General features: G+C 37.8%; 1 protein-coding gene across 1 annotated transcript in view; it reads left to right on the top strand.

The window, feature by feature from the left end:
* Positions 1-647: 647 nt before the first annotated feature.
* The window catches only part of LOC130076227 (teashirt homolog 2), a 136,311-nt gene continuing 120,020 nt past the window's right edge, over positions 648-16,938 (top strand). The window contains exon 1 of the mRNA XM_056241242.1: positions 648-710. The gene's annotated coding sequence lies outside the window, so the exon portion shown is untranslated. The remainder of the gene's footprint in view (positions 711-16,938) is intronic.

Below are 16,938 nucleotides of genomic sequence, written 5' to 3' on the forward strand. Positions count from 1 at the left end.
TGTTTCTTAAAGGGATACTCCACTTTTTTTGGAAATAGGCTCATTTTACAACTCCCCCAGAGTTAAACTGTTGAGTTTTACCGTTTTTGAATCCATTCAGCCGATCTCCGGTTCTGGCGGTACCACTTTTAGCATAGCTTAGCATGCATCATTGAAGTGGACAAGACCATTAGCATTTCTCAAACAAAAAAATGACCAAAGTTTTTCGATATTTTTCCTATTTAAAACTTGACTCTTCTGTAGTTACATCGTGCACTAAGACTGACGGAAAATGTAAAGTTGCGATTTTCTAGGCTGATATGGCTAGGAACTATACTCTCATTCCTGCGTAATAATCAAGAAACTTTACTGCCGTACCATGAGTGCAGCAGGCGTAATGATATGATGCAGCGCCTGAAAATAGGCCACCTTCCGTCAACACAACGGAACTATATATTTTTTGAGAAATGCTAATGGGCTTGTCCACTTCAATGATGTATGCTAAGCTATGCTAAAAGTGGTACCGCCAGAACCGGAGATCGGCTGAATGGATTCAAAAACGGTAAAACTCAACAGTTTAACTCTGGGGGAGTTGTAAAATGAGCCTATTTCCAAAAAAAGTAGAGTATCCCTTTAAGCGGTAAATATGTACATTTTATTTTCTGCTTAACCAGGTTGACCTGCTGAACCAGCAGTGGTATGAAACGGTCTGTGTAACGGGTGGATCTGAGGTAAGTCACATCAGCTTCTTTGCAGGTCGACCCGGAAGTGGAGCAGAATGTCCAGGAATGAAATCGTATGTCCAGGTTGTTTTTGTTTTACAGGTAGTCGTTGAGCTTTGTTTAATCTGTGTTATATCCAACTTGATTGTGTAACGTGTCGTAATAATGAATTCCCAACTCGGAAGTAGGAATTTCTCAGTTGCACTTGAAGGCAGGTCAAGCGACAGCTCTTATACGTAGCAGTTATTTTTGTTTTCAGGGCTGTATTTCAAATATTTCACACCAAAGCTTATAGTTAAAGGGATACTTCAGGATTTAGCATTAAGCTTTGTATTAGTAGAAAACCTGTAGTATTTTCGAATTACCGTGCTTTCCACCCTCATATGCCCCTGGGACGAGAGATTTATGTATTTTTTGTCTGGAAAAATCCTCCGATGACGCAAAAATCGTCATTTTGCGTCATCGGAGTATTTTTGGGCCAGAGGCGAAAGACTACAGCTAGTAGAAGGGGCTGTCCCGCGTGTTTTCAACCCGCCCATAGAGGGTGGGATCTCACTCACAGAATGTACACAGAGTGTCAGACATCTTTTTTTGGAAGCTAAGCTGGCAGGCTCTTGTTCTGTGGAGAAAGCTGAGTAGTAGGGGTTACCATCCTCTTTTTCCCGGACTTGTCCGGCCGTCGATGTCCAGCAGTGGATTCAGCTTTTGCTTTCTGCAGTCGCCATTCATTGTTTACATCCACACCTTTTGTTTCAATCTAACTGAATTCATTCCGATTGGTGAATCTGAATGTAGTGTTTACATGAACGCTAAACAAGTGATCGGTTGATGTGCGTTTTAACATTGCTAAGAAAATTCCCACTCCTCCGTGAGAGATACGAGACCGGTGCGTCTCACAGGTGTCGCTCATCAGTAATCACGCCACCGGCCTCCCGCCGTTCTCCCGTGGCCCTAGCCTCGTCCTGCTCGCCACAGTAAACATAATGAATGGCTACTGTAGAGCGCAAAAGCCGAATCCCGGACATTTTGGGCGATCTCGAAACACATTTTCGGGCAGACTCATCATGGAGACTCATTAGTAGCCTAGACTTGTTGTTTAACTACTGCGCTCTGTTACTGGTTGGCGTGGCCTCCTAGGGCAGCGAAGCAAGTGCATGCTGGGAGTTGTTGTCTTTTATCCACATAAGCCAAAAATACATTTTCTGGCTTTTCTCAGTCTAGAAAAGTCCAAAAATAATTTCACATTTCTTCTACATAAATGACCCATTTTAAATACACATTCATCTTTCCAGAGGTGAAGTATCCCTTTAAGCTAAGGATTCAACCTTCATGTAAATTATTTGTTATATAGGCTGCTTTGCGTGCATACATCATATTGGTTGTGTAAAAGTGATACAGATTTGTTTATTTGTTTTGGCTACTTCCATATATATTTTCCCCCAACTTACTTGTTGCAATAATGAATATTTAGTTTTGTATAGCCAGACCTTTGACTAGTGATCATAAGTTATGTTGGTCCATACTTCAGCAGATTCTAGTCAAACATCTCCCACTTAGACAAGAAGAGCAGTTTGACTGAGAGTTTAAAGTGATCTGTCACATTTCATATTGCTTCTATGTGGCATTTAGGGGCGGGATTGTGTGAGAGATAATATACTACACTAGCATGGACATTCATTTCATAATAGCATGATGGTTTGTCAAATCTAGTGATTGATTTAACCATCAAACCCTCGTTGTATCAACTTGGTACTTTTTAAATGCATATTTATTGTTGGACATTCTGTTACAACTAAATTTGTTTGTGTTCAATCTACTTACATTCATGCTATTGAAGTTTATTAAGTCCATTTGTTTTGGGACTACATTAATCATTTTAGTTGCATTAACTGAAATGGGCTGGGGATTTCTAATTCCCAGCATGCTTTGCATGGTACTGGACCAAGAGAGAAAATGTTGAAATTAATTATTTTATGTGTTTTTTTTAGAAAGATGAAATGACTTGTTATAGTGTTTAATGTTAATGTGATATAAGTTTTTTGCTTAATTAAATTGACTTAAAGTAACAATTCTTAAACATTTAGTCACAACCAGGCCAGTTGCATAAACTGCTAAGACTAGTGTTACAAGTTAGTCATCTATTTGTTTTCTTCAAGACTGGTCTTAACTTTATAAGTCAGACACTTTTTAAGACGCAGTCTTAATTTAGTGGCTGGTTATGCAAATGGCCCCAGGCCAGTTCACATACATTTTTAATATGGGACTTAACTTAATCCATTTTTGTTGACATCTGAAACTGGACAGTGAATTTCTAGTTTGACAGCATGCTTTGCATGGGACTGTTTGGTAGAGTAAATGTGGAAATTAAGTTTTATTTTGTGTGTTTTTGAGTAAAGAGAAAGATTTGTTGGTGATATAACTGATCAATATAAAAAATATAATTATTTTAACAAAGGTATTTAAGAACTCAAAACTACAGTTCGTACACTACCATTCAACAGTTTGGGGTCGGTAAGATTTTAAAATGTTTTTGAAAGAAGTCTATTTTGCTCACCAAGGCTGCATTTATTTGATCAAAAATACAGTAAAACAGTAATATTGCAAAATATTATTACAATTTAAAATAACTGTGTCCTATGTGAATATATTTTAAAATGTAATTTATTCCTGTGATCAAAGCTGAATTTTCAGCATCATTACTCCAGTCTTCAGTGTCACATGATCCCTCAGAAATCATTCTAATATTCTGATTTGCTGCTCAAGAAACGTATATTATTATTATTATTATCAATGTTGAAAACAGTTGTGCTGCTGCATATTTTGTGGATATATTTTCAAGATTTTTTGATGAATAGAACGTTAAAAAGAACAGCATTTATTTGAAATAGAAAACTATTAGAACATTATAGGCTAAATGTCTTTACTGTCACTTATGATCAATTTAATGCATCCTTGCTAAATAAAAGTATTAGTTAAAAGTATTGAAAAATCTTACTAACCCCAAAACTTTTGAACTGTAGTGTACATGAATTATTATTTTTTTAAACGTTCATCCTGCGGCACGTCCACATTGGTTGTCATAGTAATGACACTAAGGGTCAGCGCATATTTTTTTTTAGCAATAAAATGTTTCACAGATTTCAAGTACACAGTATTCAAATCTCAACACAACTGATTTGTTTTGTTTTACACACCTTAGAGATTTCTGTTGACATTCTCTTTCCCAACCACTCGCTTCACGGTCAATAATAACCTGTTCACTTCATGTCAATCAAATGCGCTCAATTATCACATCACTGTCAAATTATTTTAGTGTGTTTTAAAATAATGCTAATTACTAGGAAGAAGATGTGTTAAATGAAAAGTAAACATACAATACTTGCAATCAAACAGAAAAAATTTAAGTGTTTTCCTGAAACACATTAGCAGTCTTTATTAAATTGTTTAGTTTACTTTTGGAACCTTGTCTGGATTAAAAAAGTAATGATAATAAATTAAATTAAAAAAGTAATAAACAAGAACAAAAATGTTATAGCCCAATATCAATACATTTAATTACACAACTTTGAATTTGGCAGATCCTATCCTATAATTATCTGAATAAATGAAAGGTTTTAATGGCATTCCCAGTGTGTTTTGAACTTTTAGAGTTAAATTTAATATCATACATGACACGAGTAATTTTATTGGCACTTAATTCAGTTGAGTGCAGATTAGATTTTACCAGTGAAAAAGTGTTTTCCAGTTTTGTGTGCAATATAAATCTAACAGACTGTGGCCGTTCCGTCTGAAGCTGAGACTAATGACTACCTACTGTAACTAAGGCCCTGTTTACACCTGGTATTTAGATGCGTTTTGGACGATCAAGTAGACGAGGGAGACACATTCCCGTTTACACCTAGTGTTTTAATCCGTCACTTTTGTCCACTTTAAACCACTTCTGTCCTGATGTCTTCGAGGGGAGGGTCTATGGGCGGGTAAATGTATGTTTTTTCAGATCTTTCGATCTAATGGACAAAGTAAGCGTGCGCAATTTACATTTACACAATCGTACATGACAGAAAAAAACATACAGAGAGCATTTCGTTTCTGCTCTGACAGCCGCAAGATCACGCTGAACACTGTGAGTGTGTGTTAGAAATCAGGAATGGTGAGAGAACATTGTGCTTGGTATGTTTTTCATCTTCAAACCAAACTTGAGTCTCCAGCCGACAAATTTTAAATCCCGCCTTCACATAATGTTTGCACATTAAGTCAGTAGGTGGAGAGTAGATAGTATTTTGTGGCTGTTCGAACACATTCGACCACATGAATGTTTACACTACAAAAGCAATCCGGTCAAATGCGTTTTCGACTACCTCTTATAGTGGTTGAAAGTGGACAAGCTCAAAACGTTTTAGACCCCATTTACACCTGTATTTTGCGTCTTCCACTTGTGATCCTATCGACCAAAGCGCATCTTAATACCAGGTGTAAACAGGGCCTTAGTAGTAGCTTACCAGGTGCTAAACAGTTTTACTACTTTACTACTGAAAAAGATTATGGCTGGATCTCAGTGAGGCAGGACTGTGTATGTTTCAACTGTTTCAAACTGCAACTTTCATATTCTCTTTGGATTTAGTTAATGTTACTTGATTAACTCGGATGCGATGTTACAGCAGCATTGATGCTGAAATGCTCATGGCTGACTGGGTGCCAAAGATCTACTGCATGTGAAACTCTTCAAGCGTTCCATCACTGGATTCACGTTTTCTGCATGTCACTTTGCTTAATAATCTCCTAACAATCCTTCAACTTGGCTGCACATTCCGGAATCCTCAAAGCATGAAAACAGCTGGCTTCCAACAGCCCGACTGTCAGGGTCTCCTTCGCTGTCCGTGATGGAAATATCAAACCAGTGAGCTGGAAGTGGACATCTCAATCTAAGTCCTTCTCACCATCCACCACCACACACGTCCTCCACATAATTCATGCGCTGTGAGCTTTCACTGGATGCTTTGCAACCTTTTATATTTTTTTTGTCTTTTTGTTTCCCCTTTTGCTCTGTTTGTGTAAAGCCGGGTGCACACTATATGATTTTTCTATTCTTCTTTTTCTGGACATTATTTTGTCAAATTTCAGTAATTGTAAACTTTTTTTTTTCCGTCTTAATATCAGTATATTTCAATGTTTGATTAGTTTAGGAATCTTTTCTTTACTTTAGACACATTTATTTGTACAGCGCTTTCCATGATACCTTTGATTCAACAAGGTGCTGAAAGCATTCTTTAGAAATGTTGGCCCATATTGATAGGATAGCATCTTGCAGTTGATGGAGATTTGTGGGATGCACATCCAGGGCACGAAGCTCCCGTTCCACCACATCCCAAAGATGCTCTATTGGGTTGAGATCTGGTGACTGTGGGGGCCATTTTAGTACAGTGAACTCATTGTCATGTTCAAGAATAAAGGGGCCATAAAGGGATGGACATGGTCAGAAACAATGCTCAGGTAGGCCGTGGCATTTAAACGATGCCCAATTGGCACTAAGGGGCCTAAAGTGTGCCAAGAAAACATCCCCCACACCATTACACCACCACCACCACCCTGCACAGTGGTAACAAGGCATGATGGATCCATGTTCTCATTCTGTTTACGCCAAATTCTGACTCTACCATCTGAATGTCTCAACAGAAATCGAGACTCATCAGATTAGGCAACATTTTTCCAGTCTTCAACTGTCCAATTTTGGTGAGCTCTTGCAAATTGTAGCCTCTTTTTCCTATTTGTAATGCAGATGAGTGGTACCCGGTGGGGTCTTCTGCTGTTGTAGCCCATCCGCCTCAAGGTTGTGCGTGTTGTGGCTTCACAAATGCTTTGCTGCATACCTCGGTTGTATCGAGTGGTTATTTCAGTCAAAGTTGCTCTTCTATTAGCTTGAATCAGTCGGCCCATTCTCCTCTGACCTCTAGCATCAACAAGGCATTTTCGCCCACAGGACTGCCGCATACTGGATGTTTTTCCCTTTTCACAACATTCTTTGTAAACCCTAGAAATGGTTGTGGGTGAAAATCCCAGTAACTGAGCAGATTGTGAAATACTCAGACCGGCCCATCTGGCACCAACAACCATGCCACGCTCAAAATTGCCTAAATCACCTTTCTTTCCCATTCTGACATTCAGTTTGGAGTCCAGGAGATTGTCTTGACCAGGACCACACCCCTAAATGCATTGAAGCAACTGCCATGTGATTGGTTGATTAGATAATTGCATTAATGAGAAATTGAACAGGTGTTCCTAATAATCCTTTAGGTGAGTTTACATTGTTATATAAATCAGTGATCTGCTCCAGCTCGTTAAAGCAGGATGGATTCTGATTGGCTGTCAATGTTTGTCAATTTACAATCAGCTGGAAAACAATAGTTGTGAAAGTGATTCCAATGATATTGTTTCTTTGTTCCGTTATCGTTAGTTATTTATCGTAGTTGTGATGTGGACTCTGCAATTCTTTTATGTTCAGACCTATTTTCTATAATATAGGCCTATCATTATCATTATCGTCCTTGGTCTGAACCAATGCTTTACCATAGAGCACGTTTCAGAGCTGGGTGATGATGATAATATAACTATGATACAAGTCATCCTCCGGTTTTAGAATTAGCTGTATTGTATATGTCAGTGCCACAGTTTTATTAGTTGGGTTTATTTTTCAGTATTGACTGACTATACATTTTGCCATATGTATTTCCTGTATCCAGATCACCCAAAACTATAAATTCTGTCATTAATTACTCGCCCACATGTTCATCTTCGGAACACAAATGAAGATCTTTATGATGAAATCTGAGAGCTTTCTGTCCCTCCGTTGACTCCGCAACTACCATTTTGACGCTTCAAAAAGTTCATAAAGAGCTTGTAAAACTAATCCATGTGAATTGAGCGGTTTAGTCCGAATTGTCTGAAGAGACACGAGGGTGAGTAATTAATGACAGAATCTATCCCTTTAATTGAAAAATATCCAGTTGCCAAAGAGTCTAGTGTGAGTTTAACATTTTCCAAATTTGATTAGCAGTCATTTAAGTGACAATGCTGAAAAATATAGGGTATAGCTTTAATTTCAGTTAGTATGATGATATCAGGCAGAGTTACTGTACTGTAACTTGATGAGATTCATTACTGTGGTTGAAAATTACTTCTATTGTGTTTTTTTTTTTTGTATGATAAACTATTTTGTTACTCTGTTGGGTCAAAACTTGTGGTCTCATTGTCAAAAATCTGCGTACTGAAGCAAAACCAAATTGAAAACTATTGGCAGAAAGACATTTGAAGAAAGGTGACTTGAGACAATGAGGTTCCCTCTATATTTTACTCATCATAAACCATATTATTAAATAGATAGCAATAGAAAGAAGCCGTTTCATCCCAGGTGGCCCAACAAATGCACTGGAAGTGTCTTCACACGGTGCTTAGATGCTCTACATGAGCGACATTAAGTATGCTGGCTAAATATTTCAATGTTGTAATGGAAGCATTAAAAATGTGACATTTAATTCTCAAAGTGGTCTATTGGAGCATAGAAACGCACAGGATAGATTTGCCCCATTGCTTCCAGAACGATTCACCCCATTTCCAGAACAGACCAATCAGTTTAATACGAAACCCCTTGTGCTTATATAAATTGCGTACATCCGAGGGTTGCATGTGCATGCACCATATTTTCTCATATTGCCAACTGCAGATGAATGAAGAGGAGAAACACAATCGCGGGGTTTGGTAAAAAGCGTTCTGCGCGCCGTGCCGAATGGAATGACTGACATCCATTTAGTTGATTTGCCTCTGGCAATGAAAAAACACTTTTGAAATGAATAGCATCTTTCCAATCCCTTTCAAAATGTCCATATCTCTCGTGTGCAAGATTTCATCTTTCTTTAGCTTTTCACATAGCACTACTCGCATTCAGCTTGCAAGCAGCAGGCATGGTTTTGAATTAGCTGAGGCCTTATTGTCATATATACTATATTCACATAAGAGCATATGGGGTTTGGTGTGCAAAATATTATTTTATGATGTTTATGATTTTATAAGTCGTATAGTATGCATTTTCTACAATGGCAAATAGTGATCATTTTAGTACAAATCTATTTATAACTCTGCTCTCTTGAATATGTAATTTTGTCATTCGATTTCCTACATAGCTGTTCTAGCTTCTTGTCGCTTGTATTTTTCTACTTGCCTATTAGAATATTTGCAACTCATCAGTTTTATTGTTTTATTTTTTACTTTACTTTACTTTGACTTTATTATTTTATCTTATTTTATTATTATTTTGTTTTATTTTCAATACGTCGGACAATTTAAAACCATTCAGTCATTGGCACAATACAACTAAATAAACTGTACATATTGCCATATATATTTCCTGCATTGATATTCAATACAGAATCAATTAAATTTTCATTTAGATTTTCTAAAAAGAACACTCTCAGAATTATAGGTTAATCTGAAATAGAGTGGACTTTTGTCCAAATACTAAACCACTTTGTCTTAAGCACTCCACTTCTCTGCTGAAATTATAGTCTTAGCTTTGTTTTAACCCTTTGATGCGCAAGCTATGGATACCCCTTCTAATGCACAACATGGGTCTAAAAAGACCCGTATTCATTTCCTATGTTATTTCATGTATGGCTCGGCATTTTTTTGTTTCACCTTTTGAAATCACTTTATTTGAGCATTATATATTTCATGATCTATGATTTATGAATATTCAAAATATCTTGTTTTCAATTATCACAAATTCATATTTTAATATTTCCTAGGTTTTGAGTAAATACATCAAGTTTACACACATGGGTCTAAAATGACCCATCTATGCAAGCGTGATAAAACAAAAGAATAAATAACTTTTTGTTAAAATAACCATTGTCACAGTTGTTTAGATCAACACATTTACTGTAACACTTGAAATATGTTTATTGGCCACTTTGTCACGTATAACACACATATAACCGATAACACTGAAATTAAACTGTAGTGTAGTGCAACTGTAGGGGGGGATCTCCCCACCACCAATGTGCAGCATCCACCCGGATGATGCGACAGCAGCCATAGTGCACCAGAACGTCACCACACGACGGCTTATGTGACCGATAGCATTGATTTATGACCACAAATAAAAATTAATATGGATGTACTGCCCGGGGTAGGTTTCTGCCCAACAGCGCCAATATATATATATATATATATATATATATATATATATATATATATATATATATATGTATATATATATAACTTTCTATTGCAACTTTCATTTTGTTGACCTATCTAACATTAGATAAAATAAAATATGTCGACCGCAAGCTAGCTAATAGTATTGGACATGTTTCTCTTTTGCACTAGTAATGGATTTCAAGGTCAAGGTAACCTTAGCCTAAACGTTCAAATTTTAGGCTATATCTAGATGTCTTTCACAAAATATCAAATATTTTCTGTGACAAAAAATGTATTAAATAAAACTTACATGCATGAAATATACAAAAGCAGCCGTGTTGAATTGTGAAATGTGTGGCAGGTGAATAGTTTTCTGCAGTAAATATATTTATACTATTTATAAATATCAAAGGTTCCTATATGGGTCATTTTTGACCCATGTGTGTAAAACTGATGTAGAAATACAAAAACCGTGTTTGTTTATAAAGTAAGAAAGGGAAAATAAAAATAATGATTTGTGGAAATCAAAAACAAGATATTTAATGAATACCTGGATTAAATCAAATATATTTCTTTCAAATATTCAGCAAAGAAACATAAATACGGGTCTTTTTAGACCCATGTTGCGCATTAGAAGGGTAGTGAAACAAAAACGATTTTTATTCGAAATGTAAGAAAGGAAAAATTCTAATTAGGATTTGTAATGATCTAAAACAAGTTAATTGAGGAATACCTGGAATACTGAATGATGAAATTAATTTCTTGCAAAGATATAGAAAATGAAAACTCAGTCGGGTCTATTTAGACCCATGTTGTGCATCAAAGGGTTAAGCAAACATGACTCTTTTGTAGGAATCTTTAGTTTTATTTTCTCCGGGTGCCATGACTTTTTCCTCTTCATGTCTTATGCCTGCAGATCCAAATCAAGCGGTAATGGACAGATAGCTCTCATGTTTCTGCTAGGGACTACAAGGTGTCTCCATGGGAGGATGAGTGTGATAAATAAATGAGCAGATGAGTTGGTCTCTGACAAGTGAGGGACATGGCGTATCGGGCACGTTTTTGATAGTGATCTAATTCAACTGGCAGCCACGGATGTTGATTAAATCAGAATGTCAGACACTTGACAAGTCGAGACAAAAACAGACGAAAAGCCTGTTGGAACAGCGGGATGTGCTGCAAAATCGTCGTTCCCAAAACGTGTCTGGAAAGGAAGACTCACTGGGGATTGTACCGATGTGCTCTGTTGCCATCATCAACCCCGTTAAACCCAGCCATAGCCCTCTGACCGTCGTTCGCCTACAGCTTCGGAGTGTGTGTGCTTTAGTAGCAAAAAAAAATGCAAGTACAGTTGAGAAGTACCCCTGTAATTATAGAGCGAACAAAAGCTTTCTTTGGAAAGGCAACACAAAGGAGTATCAATGGCACATCACTCGGAAGGCTGGGCGGGAACGATGCAGATGGAGGCCTCATTGAATAGCTCTTTGAAAAGGGTGGATGTCAGAGCAAAATGGCTATCACGCTCCAGTAAGGATGTTTTGCGATGACTTTGTCAGTGTCACTTACACATTAAACCCGTGTTGTCTTTTCTCACATCTTGTGTTCGGTGCGAAAACCTTATGTTTCTCATTTGCAGGCGTCGGATTCATAATGTGATGTAATCATAGATCATCATTGAAATCAACTAGAATCATCATTGAAATTATTCAGTCAGTAACACTTTACAATAAGCTTTTGTTTGTTAACAAAATTTAGGTAATTTAGCTAATAAAATTAGTTAAAGGGATAGTTCACCCAAGAATGAAAATTCTTTCATTATTTCTTACTCACCCTCATGTCGTTCTAAACCCGTAAGACTTTCGTTCATCTTCAGAACACAAATGAAGATATTTTTGATGAAATATGAGCTATTTATGTCCCTCCATTGACAGTTACGCAACTACCACTTTGACTCTCAAAAACGTTCATAAAGAGATTGTAAAACTAATCCATATGAATTGAGCGGTTTAGTCCAAATTTTCTGAAGAGACTCGATCACTTTATATGATGAACAGATTTAATTTAGACTTTTATTCACATATAAACATTGATCAGCGAACATAAAAAGAAGCTCAACCGAATCAGCTTGACACGCAAGAACAAATCTCTTGCTGAAGCTCAAACGTGCTGCGTAACACAAGAATGAACCTCATTGGTTCTTGCAGAAGCTCGAACGTGCTGTGTAACACGAGAATGAACCTCATTGGTTCTTGCTGCAGCTCAAACGTGGTGCGTAACACCAGAATGACCCTCATTGGTTCTTGCAGAAGCTCAAACGTGCTGTGTAACACGAGAATGAACCTCATTGGTTCTTGCTGAAGCTCAAACGTGGTGCGTAACACCAGAATGACCCTCATTGGTTCTTGCAGAAGCTCAAACGTGCTGCGTAACACGAGAATGAACCTCATTGGTTCTTGCAGAAGCTCAAATGTGCTGCGTAACACAAGAATGAACCTCATTGGTTCTTGCTGAAGCTCAAACGTGCTGCGTAACATGAGAATGAACCTCATTGGTTCTTGCTGAAGCTCAAACGTGCTGCGTAACACGAGAATGCCCCTCATTGGTTCTTGCAGAAGCTCAAACGTGCTGCGTAACACAAGAATGCCCCTCATTGGTTCTTGTGGAAGCTGAAAGCGCTCATTTGGATTAGTTTTACGATCTCTTAATGAACTTTTTGAGGTGGCAAAATGGTAGTTGTGTACCTGACAATGGAGGGACAGAAAGGTCTCAGATTTCATCAAAAAGATCTTCATTTTTGTTCTGAAGATAAATGAAAGTCTTATTGGTTTGGAACCACGTGAATAATTAACGATAGCATTTTCATTTGTCAGCGGCTATTTGCACTAAGTGAAAATAGCATATTTTCTTAGTAATAGATGCTATTTACACCAAGTAAAAATAGCCATAGATTCTATTTACTATATGTAAAATAGCAGCATTTTCTTTGCAAAAAGTGTAAATAGTAGCCTAGTTACAGTACTATTTGCACCTCAGTATTTTAATGCCGCCTTATTGGAACAATAAAGCCCTCCCTACACCTAACCCTAACTCTACCCGATAAACACTTTATTATTAAATAAGCGTTAGGCAATTTAATTCCACTTTTTACATATTTTCTTCATATTTATTAAAAAATAAAAGCCTTTCCAATCTGATATGCAATGGGAAAAGGTAGAAGAACGAGTTCAGCAAATGGCAGATTCAAAAAATTGTCTGGAACGTGCCTTACCCCTACACCACTGCACTTGCACAGATCACAGGCGTTTTTGTACTTTTGTCTGGACCAACCAGAGGTCAGTGGGCGGAGTCAGTGTAAATAGCCTCTGCCAACAAGTCGGCTATTTGCTCTTAGTATAAATAAACACTCCGTTTTCATTTTTGGGTAAACTATCCCTTTAACATGACCTAACAATGAAAAATACTGTAGTTCTACCACATTTATTAAATCTTAGGAAGTAGTAATATTAACAGGGTGGGAACACTTTACAATAAAGCTCCATTAGTTAACTACATTAGTTAACATGAACTAACAATGAAAACTACTTCTAAACCATTAATTAGTCATAGTTAACATTAATTTCAACATAACCAATACATTATTAAAATCAAAAGTTGTATCTGTTAATATTATTTATTGGACAGTTACTAGCATAAACTAACAATGAACAGTTATGTTTTTATCAACTAATGTTAACAAGATTAATAAATACTCTAACACATACATTGGTCATAGTTTGTTAATGTTAGTTAAAGCATTAGGCGTTAACTCACGAGACCTTATTGCAAAGTGTTACCATTCAGTCTTTCTTTAAAGAGCTCTGCTGAATATTTACAAAAGAAGACCATGGCGTCGTAATGCATCTCGAGCAGATAAAAATTTCAAAATCAAACGTCATGAGAAGTAAATCATGGACACAAATGCGTACAGATGTAGCGATGGAGCCGCCCGTTCGCTGTTCACCTCGTTCTCCGCACGCCCACATAGAGGTCAGGGTAGCATGTAGCCAGTCCTTGTGCTAATCTTCTTTGTCACTCATAAAATTTACACTACATCTCCCTCTTGGAGGCCTGTCATTTTCCTCCTGCCTTCAGCTGTCACCACACACGAGTAATTACTCGGAGGGTTTGAATGGGCCCTTGATTATTTATAGGGTCGGATGTCTGAAAAAACCTTATACGCTGCTTTGAATTATTTCACATTAGTGATAATGCATGAAAACGAGGACTTTTTCTCCTTCCAGAGCTCAGGATAATCATGACCACATAGGAAGTGCCTCGCACCGGCAGGACTAATGATCGTAAAAGATCTTCTTCAAATGGTTTGGAGGAATGAGACTAAACATAATTTCAAGGCTGAGTGAGAATGTCAGGAAAAAGTACTGTGATCTTTTCAATGTTGTGCAGGACCTGCAGACTGGTCTCAAGGATACTGGCTATGTCGAAGATTGAATGTGATTTAGAAAGCTTTGTCTGCAAAGTTAGATCCTACTGTATCTGAAAGGTTGAGTAAATGCGTGGACTATGTGGTGGTATTAAAAAGCGTTTGTCCGAACAATGGCTGGTGTGTGTTTGAAAACAGTGTTTTTAGTGCAAAAATGTACCGGTTTTTTTATTACAGTTTTGACTTGTTTTCCAGTAAATACATCTCAAAACTTAAAACCGTATAAACAAGATGTTGAGACTTTTCATACATTGCATCTTGAGTAATTTGTCGTATTGCACTAGCTGATTTTTCCACTTGTCTTTAATTTGTTTAACTTGTTTTTCTTTTGTTTTAACTTGTCTGTTCTTTCTTTTGATATATTGCATGTTCAGATATTCATACAGCTATATATTCTGGGGCCCATGAAATTTTTGTCAAATGGTCAAAAACACTGACAGTGGCTGGCAACTTAAAAAAAATGCAGGCGGGGAAAGAGTTAAGAATAGCCCTTTTGGCTTGTGCAAGTAAGCAACCGCCTAGCAACACCCTAGCAACCACTCAGAACACCTTAGCAACTGCATAGCAACGCTCCAGCAGCTAACTACAATCCTCTGGCATGGCAGCAAGTTTTGGCATAGGCAAGGGCAGTTTGTGACTTTAAGTCCAGTAAAAACATCTCAAAAACCATAAAACTGGATAAATAAGATATCTTTAATATAAGGCAGATTTTTTTGCTTTTAAAAAATTATCATGGGTCCCCTTTTATAGAGTTCTCAACGGGTCGGGTCGGCCCGACAAACCCGACGGGACCCGCGGGTTCGGGTCGAAAATATAAGCAAATGACTCGGGTCGGACCTCGGGCTTAATCTTTTCCGCTCAGTGAAAAAAAAAACATCGCTGCTGTTCACCGTAAAGAAAGTCTGGCTGCTGCGTGCAACGTGCATCGCGGTTGGCTGGCCGTACCATTGAAGAGAGGAGAGCACACCTCAGTCCATCCAATGTGCACGCACTACTGTTCCTCCACGATGCCTTATAAGCATACGATTATGTTTGTAGGCTAGGCCTATTTTGTTTCAAAACTGTTAAAAGATGTGAACATTAAAGGTTGATTTGAATTCCCATCTGCTGGTCATGATAATACGTGTATGAGAAAAAAAAAAGAGAACGCGGTGGCGTCGGGCCGGGTTCGGGCAGATAATTCATGTTGATGTGTCGGGTTACATCGGGTCCGGGCTTTAAAAGCCACGGGCCGGGTCGGGTCGGGTTGTAATTTTCAGGCCCGTTGAAAACTCTACCCTTTTAAACTGCTGAAATAGTGTGGTAACTTTTTCTTTGTGATTTCACTTCCTGTCATCCTGAGATTATGACTCTTTATGTAGATTGCTGCCTTTTACAATCCTGCTTGCAATGGTCCCATTCCGGATTGTTTTGTTCACCTGTTTAATCATTTTTATGCACACAGATATCACAAACCTCTCTGCCTTCTTTTCAAAAGAAAGGTCAAAGCAGATAATTGTATTGCTCAACGGTTGTCTTTCACTTGCAACTGATCTTCAGTTCCATGGTATTTGTAGAGCACCGATGACCCGGTGGCATCATGTTTTGAGTCGAATTTCATTTGTCTGTTTCGCTCCATGGATGAACATTTCCGCCTAGCGTTTACATCCAAGTATCTGTAGCTCAGGTAATTTGATCTAGGAAGATTTTGATGAGAAATGTTCATATGGAAATCTCTGACGTTGCATTTTCCTACTTTACAGAGTAGGTCTGTTTCTGAACAAGGGGAATGCTGAGAATAGATCTGAATTTTCAAAGCTGAGATACAGTCATAACAAATTGCTAGACATGCAAGAGCTTTGAAACCTGTTTGGCATTATTTGATATCCTCTTGTATAGTGCATTGAAGTGTTTACGCTGTATTTTTTGAGTCAAAACAGGCTTTCGCTGTTTTTTTATTGCATAGCTTTCTGGATATTTATATTTGGATTTTTCTTTCTGTAAATAGAAGATGGCAGACAGACAATTATAGGGCAAATGTGATAAGCAAGGAATGCAAGTAAGATTTCAACTTAAACGTACATTTTACATTTATCAGATGCTTTTATCCAATGCGACTTACATTGCATCCAAGATACACATTTACATTTTATCAGTTCTTGCTTTCGGTGGGAATCGATCCCATGACCTTGTCACTCACATGAGCTTCAAAGCCAACACTTAGCCATAGCTCCAATGCTTTTCATATTGCTGCTGACAACTTCCCATGCTTCCTCTTCTTTAAACTAACACTCAGAGCTTACTGTGCACATGTGAGAGTAGATTGTCTTTCAGTGATGGACAATGCAACCTTCACCATTATCAGAATTGTCACGGCCTACCTGCACAACACTTATCTTTATCTGGAGCAGCAGATGGCCTTTCACACGTGTCGTTGTTGTGACTGAAGCGTCTCCTCTTGATGTGACCTGAAACAAATGAGCCATGAGAGCAGATATACCATCAGCGTTACACACCGGAGCCATTTGACTCTCTTGGACAACATTGTGCTCTCTCTCTCTCTCTCTCTCTCTCTCTCTCTCTCTCTCT

The sequence above is a fragment of the Rhinichthys klamathensis genome, unplaced genomic scaffold (genome assembly GCF_029890125.1).
Source record: "Rhinichthys klamathensis goyatoka isolate OS25496 unplaced genomic scaffold, OSU_Roscu_1.1 h1tg000635l_1, whole genome shotgun sequence".
NCBI lineage: Eukaryota > Metazoa > Chordata > Actinopteri > Cypriniformes > Leuciscidae > Rhinichthys > Rhinichthys klamathensis.